At 37.4% G+C, this 17,939-nt stretch overlaps 1 long non-coding RNA gene and 1 other non-coding gene across 7 annotated transcripts; both read right to left on the reverse strand.

The window, feature by feature from the left end:
• Nucleotides 1-9,334: 9,334 nt before the first annotated feature.
• On the reverse strand, nt 9,335-17,011 carry LOC117278627 (uncharacterized). 6 transcript variants are annotated; one of them, XR_004508980.2, is made up of 3 exons: nt 16,900-17,011; nt 15,760-16,073; nt 9,335-9,813 (listed from the first exon to the last, which is right to left on the reverse strand). It is a non-coding gene; the product is annotated as an uncharacterized lncRNA (long non-coding RNA). The 6 variants fall into 6 exon arrangements; XR_004508981.2 differs by having other exon boundaries at nt 15,773-16,126; XR_004508982.2 differs by having other exon boundaries at nt 9,335-9,835; nt 15,773-16,126.
• Nucleotides 17,012-17,028: 17 nt separating this feature from the next.
• LOC117278628 (U6 spliceosomal RNA) lies at nt 17,029-17,131 on the reverse strand. Its single transcript, XR_004508984.1, has one exon. It is a non-coding gene; the product is annotated as a U6 spliceosomal RNA (small nuclear RNA).
• Nucleotides 17,132-17,939: the final 808 nt, after the last annotated feature.

Genomic DNA, 17,939 nt, shown 5'->3' on the forward strand with positions numbered 1-17,939 from the left:
TGATTTTGAATCTCCTTATGATATGGTAGATTGAGTTGAGTTGTTTGAAGAATTGCTTGGAAGGTATTAAGGACTCAATGGAGTTAAGGTATGTTAAGTCTATCCCTTCTTTACTTTTGGCATGATCTATGCGATACAAACGAAATGAGCAAACGCGCAACTTTCATAAATGCCTTTATTCATAAAAAGCACTAGGAGTGCCTATGTTGTTGATTCCCCGTGTGTCTTATTATTATATCTTATGTTCATGGGTCTTAAAAAATATGTAAGTTGATAAAGTTTATCCGAGAGATCTTATTGACTTACTTCATTATGCATTGCATTCATTTATACATGTACATTGACCTATGACCAGATGGCATTATATACGCATATATTATATGTATATGGGATATGGGGAAAGGTTATGGCGTTATATACGCACCACCACTACCTGATCAGCTGGTATACATTTATGATTTCGCCCACATAGGCTGAGATGATATGATGGGATTCCCACAGAAGCTTGATGATATTATGTACGCATATACCTATGCATAATATGACATTTATACTTATACGCATGCCATTATAAATTTTTCATGATTCACAGAGCTATTCAGACTTACATGTTGAGTTCTTTACTCCATGTTTCTTTCATGTCTTTTATATACTACTTTCATGCCTTACATACTCGGTACTTTATTTGTATTGACGTCCCTTTTGCCTGGGGACACTGTATTTCATGCCCGCAGGTCCCGATAGACAGATTGAGAGTCCTCCTAGTAGGATATCAGCTCAGCGGAAGGTGTTGTGCACTCCACTTGCTCCGAAGTTGCCTATTTGGTCAGTATGATTTGGACATGTATTGATTGGTATGGCGGGGCCCTGTCCTGACCTTTATGGAATTTATGTACTCTTAGAGTCTTCTAGACAAATATCATATATATGGATACTTGTATGGCCTTATCGGCCTATATTTTGATTATACAAATGATCATATCGGTCTTATAGGCCCATATGTCACATGTATAAGTTTCTATATCATGTTGGGTCGCCCTATGTCTAGTATTCCCTTTTATTTTATTCTGGTTATCTCATGACTCCTCTTTTGGCTCATTTACCCATGATGGTATGATAAGAAAGATATGTTACATTGGTACTCGGTTGAGTAAGGCACCGAGTGCCCTTCGCGACCCTACGGTTTGGGTCTTAAAAAAATTACCTCCTACTAGAACACAATATCCAAAAGTAGAACGTCTATCAGAAAGTGATCCTGCCTAATCAATATCTGTGTACCCAACAATTTGATCGTGGCCTCGATCCTCGAATAGCGATAATTTTCCTGGAGCTGACTTTATATAACGAAGAATGTGAATAACTGCATCCCAGTTACTCACAAGAAGAATTCATAAACTAACTTACAACACTCACAGAAAAAGAAAACTCAGGTCTAGTCATTGTGAGGTAATTCAATTGTCCAACCAACCTCTTATATCTCGTAGGATCGCTAAGAGACTCCATTAACCTGGCAGAAGCTTAGCATTCAGATCCATATAAGTGTCAACAGGTCTGCAGCCCATCATTCTAGTCTCCTCAAGAATGTCTAAGGCATAAATCTGTTGTGAAATAACAATACCTGAGCTAGATTGAGCGACCTCAATACCTAGAAAATACCTCAATCTGCTCAAATCCTTAGTCCGAAAGTGTTGAAAGAGATGTTGCTTCAAATTAGTAATATTATCTTGATCATTGCCAGTAATAACAATATCATCAACATAAACCATCAGAAAAATAGACAGATTAGGAGCAGAATACCGATAAAACACAGAGTGATCAGCTTCACTACGAGTCATGCCGAACTCCTGAATAACTGTGTTGAACTTACCCAACCAAGCTCGAAGGGACTGTTTCAAACCATATAGTGACATGCGCAATTGGCATACAAGACCACTAGACTCCCCCCTGAGCAACAAAACTAGGTGGTTGCTCCATATAAACTTCTTCCTCAAGATCACCGTGGAGAAAAATATTCTTAATATCTAACTGATAAGGAGGCCAATGACGTATAATATCCATGGACAAAAAGAGGTGAGCATATGCTACTTTATCCACGGGAGAGGAAGTGTCAATAAAATCAAGCCCAAATATCTGAGTGTATCCTTTTGCAACAAGACGAGCCTTAAGCCGATCAACCTGACCATCCAGGCCGACTTTGACTGCATAAACCCAATGACAACCGCAGTAGACTTACCTAAAGGAATAAGAGCAAGTTCTCAAGTGTCACTGGCATGTAAAGCAGACATCTCGTCAATCATAGCTTGTCGCCATACTGGATGAGATAATGCCTTACTTGTAAACTTAGGAATGAAAACAGTGGACAAAGATGATATAAAATCATAATGAGGAGATGACATACGATAATAACTTAAAGTCTTAAACTGACATAATAGGATTAGAATTAATTGTGGATCGTACACCTTTTCATATACAATTGGTGGACTAGGAGGAGTAAAGTCCGCAGTAGGTGCAGAATCTGATGCAGGATGTGAATCAACTAGGCCTAATGCTGGATGTGAACGACGATAATAAATCAAGAGTGGTGGCCTTGTGACTGGGGATGTAAGAGAAGAAACTATAGACTCCTCAAAATTATGTATATGTATTTATGGTTGTGGTGCTGATGTGGGTGTGGACTTCTCACAAGTAGATATTAGGTAAGACCTCAGATATATTAAGATGATAAAAAAAAAAAAGTAAAGTATGGTTAAGACTCAAAAAATATGACATCAGCTCACATAAGATACCTACAAAGGTCAGGTGAGTAGCACTTATACCCCTTTTGAACCCGAGAATAACCAAGGAAGACACACTTAAGAACACGAGGTGACGAGGAGCTAAATTATCTTTTCTAGGAGCTAAGTTGTGAACAAAACATGTACTCCCAAAAATACGAGGATAAAGAAAGTATATGGGTGACTGAGGGGACAATACTAAATGTGGAATATGATTCTGGATTGCAGATGAAGGCGTTCAATTAATCAAGTAATAAGTTGTAACAACTACATCGCCCCAAAAATAAAACGGAACATGGGACAAAATGAGAAGTGTGCGAGCAGTTTCAATGAGATGCATATTCTTTCTCCCTGCTACCCCATTCTGTTGAGGGGTATATGGACAAGATGTTTGATGGATATATAATTCCTTGAGAGGTCATAAACTGCTGAAACTGAAAGGATAAGTATTCTAAAGCATTATCACTACAAAAAGTGTGAATAAAAACACAAATTTGAGTTTTAATTTCAGCACAAACATTCGGTTCAGCTGAAACAAACATTCGGTTCAGCACAAACATTCGGGATCATATAAAACAACTCAGAACGATCTTTCATTAGGAAAATTCAAGTACATCTTGAGTAATCATCAAAGAATCTAACAAAATAACTAAATCTTAAGGTTGAACTAACTCTACTAGGACCCCATATATCAAAATGAACTAAAGAAAAAATAAACTATGAACGATTCTCAACATTACGCGAAAATGTGGCTGGGGTATGTTTTCCAAATTGACACGACTCACAATCTAATGTAGATAAACTAGACAAGCTAGGCACCATCTTCTGAAGCTTGGATAAACTCGAATGTCCTAAACGTCTGTGAATTAGGTCTGGAGGATCTGTAACTGGACACGTTGTGGAGAGATTGAGTGAGTTAAGATAGTAAAGGCCTTGTGATTCAATCTTGAGCCAATCGTCTGCCCCGTACTGGAGTCCTCTATAATAAAAGACTTATCAATAAAATATATACCACAATGAAGGGCACGAGTCAAACGACTAACAAATACAAGACTAGAAGGACAATCAGAGACATAAAGAACTGAATCTAGAGTGACAGAAGATGAAGGATTAGCTTGTCCAACTTCTTTTGCTTTAGTTTGGAACCCATTGGCTAAAGTAACAAAAGGAAGAAACTGTGAATATACAATATTCGACAAAAGTGATTTATTACTAGAGATATGATCAGAAGCTCTTGAGCCCATGACCTACGGTCCAAGAGTACTAGACTAAGAAACACAAGCAAAAGAATTATCAGTAACATGAGTATCAATCTGAGAAACTGAGGCTACTTATGGAGATGTCTGCTTACATTCTCGATAATGAAGGAACTCATTATATTCCCCTTCAGATAAAAAAAATCACTAGTCACATATAGTCTCTGCCTGAGCAACATGAGCGTTTCTGGATGGTCGGTCATGTAAAGAATAGCACACATTAGTAGGCTAATGTGTTTGAGGATTGTAGAAATTCTTTGTGGTGAGCTTGAGAGTCGCGGTACGGACTTTTGGGGTTGCTTAGTGCATCGAGGAGTTGAAGGAAAAAGTTTACAGAACATGGAAGTTTTGCGGTCCACTATGCGGCCCATTAATCGGCTGCAGATTGAAGCAGAAAGTTTTGCAAATTTTGAAAACCATTATGCGGCCGCAGAACCGTTTTGCCCAGTCGCAGATCCCATTGCAGATCCAGCATGAGAAATTTCAGAAGGAGGTTCTGCGGTCCATTATGTGATCGCAGAATTGATCTGCGGACGACAGACCTGTCGCAGAGTGAAGCAAAAATGCCCAGTTCTGGAGGGCCATTATGCGGTCTAATTTGCGAACCGTATAAGGGTTATGCGGTCGGCTCCATTTTTTCAATCTTATAACCCGACCCCCATTTTATTTATCTAGCCTAAATTTAACTACCTGATATTTTAGAGAGAGAAGAGGACTATTTTAGAGAGAGAAAAGGAAGGATGAAAGATTTCACTACTCAACTCTGATCAAACCTTGGGAATTTCATTAAAAGGAACTTGTTAGGGCTTCAAAAGGTAAGAATTTCTTCTCCCAAATCTTCAGTTTCGGGTTTGGGTTGATTGTGGGTGATGAGGGTAGATTTTATCACATGCATGAACTAATAGAGACTGCAGGGAAGTTATTGAACAATCTTGGGCGGTTTTGTTGTTGAATTAGTTGAGGGAAAGGTCGGGTCATAGTTGTAACAGCCCTTGCCATGCGAATTCCTCTAACCGTGCTTATAATTCTCTCCTCTTTTATATATTGGCATCGTTAGGAGTGTTGGGACATTATTGTGGAACTATGAAAAGCTCTTTCAAGGTATGGAGGCTAAACTCTTTTTTTATATTGGAATTCTCGTGTTCTTACAAAACTCCATCGTGTGAAGTTCGAACATGGAACGTTATTGATGTAGGGTATTCAAACTAGTAAAAGTGTTTCCCGATTGGAATAACGTGTTAGAATCATCGTGTGTTAATGATTCTCTATTTTTGACTTAATTATGTTATACCCTTTTTGGGAAGAAGATCTTGTATGAAATCAATGTGATTAAACACTTATTTCCCATATGATAAAACCCTATGAACTTACACTTGCTAAGGCCAAAGGTTCCAAATGGTTGATTTGAAAGGGAACTCATTTGTACAAACTATTATCGTTTTGGGAATCTGAAGTGTGGCATTGTGAATACGTCTCTACCCACATATATTGGGGTGAGGCAGCGGGCCACTTGTGTAGAGTTGTGGTAATGTGAATACACCTCCACCTGCATACACTGGGGGTGAGGCGGCAGGGCCGCTTTGTGTAGAGCTTGTGGTATTGTGAATACACCTCCACCCGCATACATTGGGGGTGAGGCGGCATGGCCGCTTTGTGTAGAGTTTATGGTATTGCGATTGCAAATCCACCTGCATACATTGGGGTGAGGCGGCAGGGTCGCTTTGTGTAAACGTAGTTGCAGAGGATCCCCGACTTAAAAATTTATTCATTATATTCATGTTGTATTTCCAAGTCCTTGCATAGGTGTTTGATTTTCATACTAGTAATATTCGACATGTACTAACGTCCCTTTTACGGGAGCGCTGCATCTTTAATGGATGCATGTGGTTCCACAGCGGAAGGCATTGACCAGTGATAGCGGTACATTCTCTTCCCAGTTGACTTGGTGAGCCCCACTTCATTTAGGGATCGTGCATATTTTGTTCTGTGTGTATTATATTTTGAGGTATAGTCGGAGCCTTGTTGTCGGCACTATCATTGTACTCTTTTGTATCTATTAGAGGCTCTGTAGATATGGTGTGGGTTGTGGGTTGGTACTGTGAAAGTTAAGATAGTAATGTCGTATGTGTATTACATGTTCCACTTCAAACTATGAAAGTGTGTGTATTTTGAGACTTTATAAATGAAGTAACTAATGGTGATGGAATTAGTGTTGTTCATGAATCCTTTTGGTGTTAATTAACGAAGTTTATCTTCTCTTTATTTACGGGTGAGTTGAGTAGAAGGCAATCCAGCTGGCTTGCTCGGTCAGGATATCTCGGTTGAGCGCGGGTTGCGCTCCCCGAGGTCGGGGCGTGACAGTTCATCAACTGTAGGAACTGAAGGACTAGTCAAAATTCAGTCTCTCACTGAGTCAAGGTCATTAGGAAGTCTAGTAAGTGTAAGAACTAGAAACATCTTCTATCGTTGTTCTTGTTGTTTTTCAATACTAGCAGTGACTGATATCAACTTCTCAAATTTCTCCATAATTGCATGCACTTGTCCCAAGTAGATAGACATATCCAATTCCTGATTCATTAAGTTTGTCATCCAAGATATCACATCATAAAATGAGATATGTCATTGGTGTATAAAGTATGAACTTTCTCCCAAACTGAATAACATATTTGAAATGGACAAAACAAAGGCATTACCTTGGAATCGATCGATCCCCACAACAAATTACATAATTGAGCATTAATTTTCTCCCACGATGTTTTGGACTTTTCATCTCCATCACTAGTCTTCTTGGCTAGGTAATCTTGAACACCTTGACCCTTGCACCACAACTCAATAGAAGAAGCCCACGTTAAGTAGTTTGAACTTCTCATTAAGGGTTTCGAAGTAATCATCAAACTTGAATTTTCAGAACTAATGTTCTTAGAACCAAAAATATCAAGCCCCAAAAACATTGTTGGACCAAATAGCATAGACGATCAAGAACAATAAAAAGCTCACAGGAACCGTGAAGAAAAAATATTGTAGCTCACCGAAAACTGAACAGTCATCGAAAATCTCGCCGAAAAATAAAAAGATCGTCGGAATTGGATGGATTGGCTCGGTATAGCCTTGCAAGCAAGCTGTCCAAAAGATCTTTTGTCAGAAACTGGATGGAGGGTAGCTCACGCAGCAGCGCGTAAGGAGATCTTGTCGAAAGTTTCCTCATATTGATCGGCGCGTATGGGGGTATTTTTCGGCACGGTTTAATGGGATTTGTTCGCCGGAGAGTATAGGACCATGCGGTGGTGTTGGTTTTAGTACAATACTGAAGGAAACGCAAGTGACGCAAAAACAACCCTAGAAGTTGCCGGAAATTGACACATGATGACTGTTTGGCGGAGTTTTCTTTCGCGGATGTTTCTCACAAACGCTCTGATATCATGTGGAGAAGTATAGCACGAATTTTTTTTATTAATTATGTCTAAAGCGTTGTACAATGTCTTATTTATATATAGTGACTACATAATAATAGGTATCTACTTCCTGATGTGAGACACTAAACATTACTAACTATTTAAAAGTTTCTACTCCCGACATACAAAATATATACAATTTGTTTATGCCTTCTTCTTCGAGTTTCAATCTAAAATTTTAACCAAAACCACTTCGAATCTTCACCAAATTCTTTTAAAATTGAGATATATACTCTACAAAATATTCTCAATTATTTGTAACAACACCCAATCCCAACAAATACTAATTTTGCAAAATTTGATTTTCGAATTCAAAACTTTCACTCTTGCCTTCAACAGTGTTCTTTTTTCTCTCTCTCTTTTTTTTTTTTTTTTTTTAATAAAGTGACTATTTAAAGAAAATCAAAAAAAATTATTTTGAAAAATATTAAAATGAACTTGTTTATTAGTGAAAATCATGCGTCGATTTGTGGTTTCTATTTTTGCAAACTAATGGACTTGTAATTCTGTGCACTACACCGTAGTAGTATTTTACCAAGTGTTCTTTTCTTTTTAATACAGTGTTTTTCACTCTCGCCTATCTCTACGTATGAGGGAATAAGTTGGATGGATGGAATGACGGAGGAAGAAGAGGAGATAAAATAGGAAAAATTAGATTCTAATACATTATTTTATATATATAATTCGTAAATTATATATCAATTTGTAATTAAGTTAAAACTTCAATATTGAGGATAAATAAGTTTCAAAAGTAGCATAGATAAGTCAAAATTCCATGATATTTTTCTTTTTATTTCTCTTTCTATCCCCTTTTTGTCGGGAATTCAGTTTTCATTTCCAAATTTTGTAGTCACATTGTGTTTACATGATCAACCATGTAACATGATATTTTTGTTAACTAATTGGTTATTTATTATTTCATTATTGCAAAAATAAATGACATACAGGTTAAACAGTCACTAGTTCTATCTTTGACTACGATCTTTTCAAAGAAATATCTTTTAACATTTTTAACTAAAACAATTATGGTTTATTGAAAATATTTGTTTAAAAGTTCGGTAAATTGATGTGTTAATTCACAAAAATCAATTTACCCTCGTTCTCACCATTCTTTTTAGTTGGAGATAGAACTTTTTCTAATTTCAGATTGATTGTATTTGATGAAAGGAAAGAAACACACATAAATCCCATATTATCAAAGATGTTAAAAACAACCTTTGCAAACGCCATAGTGCTTTCTTGTATCCAGTGTTGAAATTCAATTCAGGGATTTGAATTTTTTTTAAGAAAAGGGATTGAATTGATAATCTGATAATAAAGTGTTTGCTTGATTGTAGAGGGAGATATTCAAAACTTTATCATATTAAGATCTTGTTGCTTATTAATCTTCGATTTGCAGAATATCTACGAGATCTTTTGATGCATTTTGTATCGTTTTACTTCTCAAAATTTATCTTTTGATGCATTTTGTATCATTTTAGTTCTCAAAATTCTTACTATAGAAAGGAAAAAAAAAAAGCAAAATATGGGCATCTACTAAATGGAGTTAGCAATAAAAAGGATAAATATTGAGTTAATATTGCTTTAGTGTTAAGAAAATGCTTCTTCAACTTAATTCCTGTAAAATTGCAGGTCGGATATTTGGACCATTATCCTGTCTATGTCAAAGCCAAGCTTAACAATAACTCTTTTTCTTTTCTTTATTTATGGTTTCAACCTAGTTAACAATTTTACTTTAAAAAAGAAAAGATGAAGTGTGAAGCTAATTGTGAACCAAGTATAATATCTTGTTTATCAAAGAAGAAAAAAAGCTACCCCAATCGTGTCTTTCCTACTCATTTTAACAAGACAATCCATGAATAATATGTGTATATCCGTGTATAATCAATGTATACCGATTACTAAACAGTAGACTAATAAAAGTAAAAGTAAAAGTAAAATTTAAACAGTTATAAATTTGATTCGGATTATCAGTATACTTTAACACGTAAACTATAGGACACAGCAGAAGTCTCAAGGACGCCAAACCTGTGAACTTGGCATGCCTACCATTATTCATGCATATCCTGCTTAAAGGCTGTCTGTTTTGCCTACTCTGTTCTACATCCCTCAGCAGATCTGAAATTCTTGCAAATATCTCCCACGAATCAAGACGACATTACTCAATCGTGCAGTCATAGAGTTGCGCGATCAGAGCACTAGCAGCACCCAGTAGTGTTATTTTCTTCAGAATGACAACACAATGTGGTATAATATCCCAGAAAATTAGGATAACCCTCAATAAACATCAGTGCTTCGATAGGCCTTTTACCTCAATAGTGGCGTCATTTTCTTCAGAATGAAAGGAATGACACTGCTTCAGCATTTAGCAAATCCATGTAAAATATAATGAAATGTTTCCATTGAGCATAAGAACACATCAAACTGGAATTAGCGTAATGACATGTTTTTGGAATTGTCAGCAACTCGAACTCCAAGCACTCAACTATCCAAATTATTATGATATAAGCATGTGAGAGTCACATGAGTAGTTAATTGGTTAAGAACGTAGTTGGTTTGTTATAAGTTAAGGGCACAACCACAGGGCATCAGGGAAGTAGTGGAAGGTTGGAGCAGCTGGAAAGTTGAAAGGGCCATCAAGAAAGTCTGGAAGATGATCCCAGCATGCATTTTTTGGTGCATTTGGCAAGAAAGGAATCGTAGATGCTTTGATGGCATTTCAACTTCTATACACGCTATCAAAGACAATTGCCTTGTGCAACTATTTAGTTGGAGTTCTCTAACACCTATAAATAATGTAATTCCTCTTCTAGATTTCATTGGATCTCTAAGTCTAGCTTAACTCTGTTATATCCTTACTTTTGTTTTTGAGTTAGCTCCCTAAGCAGATTAAGTCTTTGTAATGGAGCTAACTCAATTCCTTCTTGTAACTTTGCATCTTCTGGATGCCTGCAATTAAGAATCTTATTTCATCAACAAAAAAAAGGGCATTTTAGTCTTTTCAGCTCTTCTTTCTTATTCTTCTAGTATATATCGACTGTATACGGTAGTGGAGAGCAAGCTTGCTCATTCTCTCAATAACAGAGAATTGTTCTAGAATTTTCCTCCATTAACCGCCTCAAGCAATTCTCAGATTTTGACATGGTATAAGAGCGGCATGCCTGGATCGCACCGCGTTGATTTCTGATTTCAATTTCTGAACTTATTTCTGTTCTCAATTTCTGATTTCTTAATTACTCGAAGTTTGATTGCAATTTGACAAAATCGTCGATGTCGGACGTAGATTCATCCATGGCGGAAACTATGTCGATAGATCACAATCATCCTCTATATGTTGGTCCTTCCGACACACCTAGCTTAGTTGTAGTTCCTGTTAAGCTTACAGGCTCAGAGAACTATGGGTTATGGAGTAGGTCGATGCGGATCGCTCTTTTGGGGAAGAACCTGAATTGTTAGGTGGAGTTGTGTATGCATCAGATGCGCACCTAGTTTGGGAGGATTTGCGCGAAAGGTTCAACAAAGTGAATCGTGTAAGAATTTTTCAATTGCATCGTGAAATTACAACTTTGGCACAAGGAACTAGCTCTGTGTCCGTGTATTTTTTGAAAATGAAGGAACTTTGGCATGAGTATGATGTTTTGGTTCCATTCCCAAATTGTTGTGAAAAATCGAAGGATCATGCAGAGCAATTGCATAAACAGAGAGTTATGCTGTTTTTATCTGGATTAAATGATTTGTATGATCAAGCAAGGAAGCAAATTCTCATGAAAACCACTGCTCCTTCTCTCAACCAGACCTATGCAATGATTATTCAAGATGAAAGCCAACAGACAATTGGTGCAAACCTGATAACTGATAAGGCGGAACCCCTAGCTATGCAGGCAGGAAGAGGAAGGGGAAGAAAGCAACTCCTTCAATGTGAATTCTGTCATTTGAAGGGACATACTAAAGAGAATTGTTACAAAATTATAGGTTATCCTGCTGGTTTTGTTCCAAAGAGAAGATATGGTGAAGGTGTGAAGAATGCAGGAGGTTGGCAACAAAACTCGAATGTTAATACAGGAGGCTGGCAGCAGAATTCTAATGCTGGAAAACCAGGAGGATGGAATGGAGCTGGTAAGCAAGGTGGTTGGAGAAGAGAGCCCATGGCAATGATCAATAATGCAGATGTGTCTTCATCATGTGTGCAAGGCAATGAAGATAATGCATTTAGAGCTACTGAAGCAAATGAAACCAGGGGATACCACTACTTCACAGATGACCAGTACAATCAGATACTAAACTTGCTGAGCAAAGAACCTGAAGAGCACCATGCCAACATGGCAAGTACAGCTACAGGTATAATCAGCTGCCTAATGAAAAGTTATACACAATCAAAAGAACAAGGAGTGGATTATAGACTCAGGTGCCACCCATCATATTACCTCAATTGTTAACAGATACTAAATGTACAGGGAAGACAAACAAGGATAGAGTACATCTTCCTACCGGAGAAAAGGCTAACATTACTCATACTAGTAGTACAACCTTGTTAGATAGGAGGACAATCAGAGATGTGCTTTATGTCCCAAACTTCAAGTTTAACCTATTATCAGTGTCAAAGCTAACTAGGGAGCTGGATTATGCCAACTTCTTTCCTGATTTTTGTGTGTTTCAGGACCTTTGAAATGGCAAGGTGAAGGGGATTGGCAGAGAAAGAGGAGGTCTATATCTGCTCAAGGGTGATCAATGTGGAAGACTAGCTAATAGAATAAGGACTTTCAATGTTGTGAGCAGGATGACTGAAGGTTCTTGTGACCTGTGGCACAAGAGACTAGGACATCCTTCCTTATCAGTGATGAAACATATAGTAGGTCTACATAATAAAGTTAGCAGTATGCTGCAAGATAGTTGCCTTGTATGCCCTTTGGCAAAACAAACTAGACTGAAATTTCCATTAAGTGATTCTAGAGCAGATACATTGTTTCATCTTGTGCATATGGATTTATAGGGATTGCTACCTTTGACAGAAAACAGTATTTTTTGACATATGTGGATGACCATTCTAGATATACATGGATATTTTTTCTACGGTTAAAGTCTGAAGCCATAGTAGCAATAAAATAGTTCTTGACCATGGTTAAGAATCAATTTGGCATTGTGGTTAAGGTGATAAGGTCAGATAATGGGACAGAATTCTTCAACAAGCAATGTGCAGAACTGTTGAATGCTCTGGGTATTATCCACCAAAGTAGTTGTCCTTATACTCCACAGCAGAATGGGATAGTAGAGAGGAAGCATAGGCACATACTTGATACTGCAAGAGCCTTAAGGTTTCAAGGCTCAATTCCAATCAAATACTGGGGAATGTGTGTCAAAGCTGCTGTCTATTTGATCAATAAACTACCATCCAGTGTCCTGGGGGGCAAGACTCCATATAAGGTCTTGTATTACAAGAAGCCTAGTCTTGCACATCTTAGAGTTGTAGGATGTCTTTGCTATGCTACAAATGTAGTTAAGACAGATAAGTTTGCAGAAAGGGCCAGAGCAACTGTTCTTATGGGCTATTCTGAAACTCAGAAAGGCTACATTTTATTTGACTTACTCACAAGGCAATTTTTCACAAGTAGGGATGTTGTTTTTAGAGAATCTGAGTTTCCATTTTCTAAGGAGAATGAGAACAACTCAGTCACTCAGGAGTGTGGAGGAGAATTGAATCCATTGTTATTTTCTCCTTTACATACTAATGTTTTGCAGGAAACGAGCAATTTAAATTCCATGGAGGAAGCAGTAGCTCTGCACGACAATGGGCAGAGTACAGTGCAGGAGAACTCAAACTCAATACTCATTAAATCTGCAGGAAATGGATGTTGCAGGAATCCCTGAGAATGCAAAGGAGAGATCAACTACAATTGAGGATCAGGAAGAAAATACAAATGAACAGCAAGAAGATGAAAATGCAACAAACTCAAGACCAGACAGAAAATCTACAAGGCAGGTCAAGGAACCAATATGGATTAAAGATTATGTGACAACCAAAAGGAACACAAATTGCAACTATCCTCTTTCAAATTACTTGGCCTATGATCAGACCAGTTCAAGCTACCAATGTTACCTAGCAAAATTCTCAAAGTTGACTGAACCACAGACATTCAAGGAGGTTGTGAAGGATAGTAGGTGGATAGAAGCAATAAAACAAGAGGTGAAGGCATGAGAAGACGACAACACATGGAAGGTAGTAGGGAAGAATGTTGTTGGATCAAAGTGGGTGTATAAAATCAAGTACAAGGCAGATGGAGACATAGAAAGATTCAAGGCCAGACTGGTTGCAAAAGGATATAGTCAAAGGGAAGGCTTGGACTACCATGACACTTTCTCACCGGTGGCAAAAATGGTCACTGTGAGGATTGTCATCGCATTAGCTGCTTCAAGAGGTTGGAGGCCTATACCAGATGGATGTTTATAATGCTTTCCTGCAGGGAGATCTATATGAAGAAGTGTATATGGAGCTACCTGAAGGCTTCAGAAGGCAAGGAGAAAAGAAAGTGTGCAAATTAATGAAGTCACTATATGGACTCAAGCAAGCTTCAAGGCAATGGAATATTAAGCTAACTGAGGCTTTATTGGGGGCTGGTTTTGTACAAAGCCATCATGATTACTCATTGTTCACACTAAGGAGTCAAGAAGGCATAGTGGTCATTCTTGTGTATGTGGATGATCTCCTCATCATAGGAAGTTATGCAAATGGTCAAAGACATACTGCATCAAAACTTTAAGGTGAAGGATCTGGGAGAGTTGAAATACTTTCTGGGAATTGAAGTCCTAAGATCTAAGAGTGGAGTACTACTGAATCAAAGGAAATATGTGTTAGAATTGATATCAGACATGGGATTAAGTGGAGCTAAACCTGCATGCACACCATTGGAAGTCAATTCAAAAATGACTTCAATAGAGTATGACAAAGCAAATGGAATCACAGGAGACATGGCCTTACAAGATGTTAGCACTTATCAGAGGCTAGTAGAAAAACTTCAATATGTTACTATAACAAGGCCTGACATTAACTATGTTGTACAAGCCTTGAGCCAGTTTATGCATGCACCAAAAAGGTCTCATTGGGATGCTGCATTGAAAGTGGTAAGGTACTTGAAGAGTGCTCCAGGGCAGGGTGTATTACTGCAATCTGAATATGCTAAGGAGCTCACATTTGGAAATCGAAGAAGCAACAGACTATTTCAAGGAGTTCAGCTGAAGCAGAATACAGAAGTATGGCTACAAGTATTGCAGAATTGACTTGGCTACTTGGTTTGTTCAAGGAGTTGGGCGTGGAAATAGAACGACCAGTCACAGTGCTCAGTGATAGTAAGTCAGCCATTCAACTAGCAGCTAATCCTGTGCTTCATGAAAGAACAAAGCATATAGAGATTGATTGTCACATCATTAGAGACAAAATCAAGGAAGGGATGGTCAAGACAACACATGTCAGCACTAAGGAGCAGCAGACAGATCTGTTAACTAAAGCTTTAGGGACTGCTCAACATGATTATCTACTTGGCAAGCTTGGAGTGTTCAATGTTTTGCACCCTCCAGCTTGAGGGGGCATATTATGATATAAGCATGTGAGAGTCACATGAGTAGTTAATTGGTTAAGAAGGTAGTTAGTTTGTTATAAGTAAGTTAAGGGTGTTTTAGTCTTTTCAGCTCTTATTTCTTCTTCTTCTAGTATATATCGACTATATACGGTAGTGGAGAGCAAGCTTGCTCATTCTCTCAATAACAGAGCATTGTTCTATAATTTTCCTCCATTAACCGCCTCAAGCAATTCTCAAATTTTGACACAAATAATGTCATTGTTAAAACTATTTCTCAGAAGAGCTTCCGTAACATCTTCAATTCCCACTTTTTACAGGAAGCCTCAATATATTCTTCTGTTCAATTAATATAAAAACTTCAGTACTTAAAGTTAATTGATTATAGTTAATCTATAACAAGCTTCTCAGAGGTTCCAAGTCTCACGTGTCGACAGTTCCTCATTCTAGTTTTGAAATAACTCAAAGAACATGACAACACCCTTGATCCATTAGAAATATATTTGTTAGGCCACAGTTTTCCGTCTCCAGCTTTAGTGTCATATTCCTTTTGTTTTTTTATGAAGTAATTATCATTAATAAAAGGTATCCAGAAGATGCAAAATACAAGGTAGCAAAAAAGTTAGCTCCAGAACATGTCATATATTCCTTTTGTTCCTCCAAATTTTTTATATTTTTATTATGTAAATCAAAATTAAAATCGAAGTACCTCTTGAGCTTACTTTGCACTGAGCTATCCACCAAAATAGAATCAAAGGATGCGACATAGCTCCTTCCGGAAAGTTGTTTGGCCACTTGCATCTGCGATAAGTTTTGCGGCACTACTTGTGTTATATTCGCTGGAGCAAGCATCAACATTTGAGATATCTGCAGTTTTATCTTTCTAAGACCTTCATCGAAGACCTTCTGCTCCTTATTTTCCATGATTTCAACACCAGGAAATTCGAAATCTAGAGTAGCCTTGCATTTTCTGTTATTCTCCTATACTCCTTGCTGAGTAATATGTTTAGATGCTTCTATCACCTTGGAAGTAGATTGCGAAGAACCATATTTTAGTAGACTGCTGTAAGCTGACCCTACAAGTTTTAGCATCATCTCCTTTTCTTAATAATAGACACAATTGCCTTTTCCTGAATCCTACCTTGTTCTATAGCATGACTTAATGTACAACAACAACAACATACCTAATGTAATCTCGCATAGTGGGGTCTGGAGAGGATAGTATTTCCAATAGACCCTCGGCTCAAGAAAAATATATGCATAACAGTAATGAAAAAGAAATATGGCAGTGTAGATTGTAGAATGACTAATGTAGAAGGTCGAAACAATTCTACGGACAGGTTGATTTCCTACCTAAGCCCTCTTATGAAACTAGATACGAAATAAGCTTCATTCAAAGCAGGATTTTTAACCAACATTTGAGCTCTCAGTGTTTCAAATTTCTCTAAGTAATTATCAACTCTTCCCTTCTCGGTCAATTTATTAGAATTCCAAAACATAGATCGACAGATATTCAAATTCTCAACCTAGAAAATTTCTTGGTTACCTAGAATTTAACCGTTGCAATACAGGCACCAGAGCACCACTATGCTGAAATGAAAACTAAATAATGAATTATCATTCAAATTTGGCTCAAGATTTATTTACACTCAAAGAGAAAAACACAAAAGACCACGTAAGATATACTTTAAGTGCTCATATTCATAAATGTTTCATAACTGAATTTTACAAAAAAAACATTAATATCAGAATAAAAAATTACACTAGGGCATAATATTCCTATCCCGGTCAACAAAATTTGGGCAGAAGATAAAAGAGGGACAAGGAAAAGTTCGAATAGTTTACGAACCTCGAAATCTCGTGTGAGACAAAAAGTTTTTAGCATCGGAGAAGAACCAATATCACCGCCGGCGACGGGTGAGACAAAAAGTTTTTAGCATCGGAGAAGAACCAATATCACCGCCGGCGACGGGGCAAAAAAAATTTGGACCATTTCTCGATTTGTGCGTGTCATCCTTGCGCAGGGGCCATGCTAATCTTCTCTGTATCGTTCCAATTTTATCGGATGTCCCCGAAGGGACGAACTCCAATATTGAGCTTTTGTGATATAAACTGTGGAACGCTTCACCAATTGCTCGGTGTGGGAACTACGAACGGAAAAGGGTTTTGTTTACTCGCTTGGTTGAGGCCTTCTCTAAAAGCCCATGACGAAATGGGCTGCTTGTGGACTACTATAATAAGATGAAACCCACTATATTTTTGAATGGCAAGTGCCTGCTTAAAATTTGAGAGATAAAATGACTTTTTTGCGTTATGAAAATAGACTTAAGTTACTAGCTCTACCATGTATAAAGGCGAGACAAATGAATTATTTCAAGCATGATGTGATTTTAACAAATTTATATTTTCTTGAGCCAGGATCCTCTAGTATTTACAATATTATGATTGTTCTATCAAAATATTTTTCACGCCAGATTGGCTAATTAGATATTTGGACTTGAGGGAGCTGGCTTCTTTCGTTCCAGTGTATTTGTTCTTAGCTCGGTTCTTACTACTACTTGTACCAACACTTGCAGATTTAACTTGTTTGGAAGCTTATTTACAATCATCATTCACTGGATTTTTAGCGTTCGCAACTTGTTTTCTACTTTTTTCTCTCGTTTGCCAACTCAAACTTACAACATTATCCACAACGTCACCTAATAATGTAAAATTCTGTTTTAAGACTTGCTTACGCACCTTCATTGGTGTCTGAAATACCAAAATTTTCTCTTTCTCGTTTTAACAATTTATTTATAATGAAAGTTGTAAACAATTTTTTATACTATCGTGTAACTTAAATAATTACAATAAAGTACACTTTTTCAGCTTATCAATGCACACCATAAA

Source organism: Nicotiana tomentosiformis, chromosome 9 (assembly GCF_000390325.3).
Source record: "Nicotiana tomentosiformis chromosome 9, ASM39032v3, whole genome shotgun sequence".
In the NCBI taxonomy this organism is placed as follows: domain Eukaryota; kingdom Viridiplantae; phylum Streptophyta; class Magnoliopsida; order Solanales; family Solanaceae; genus Nicotiana; species Nicotiana tomentosiformis.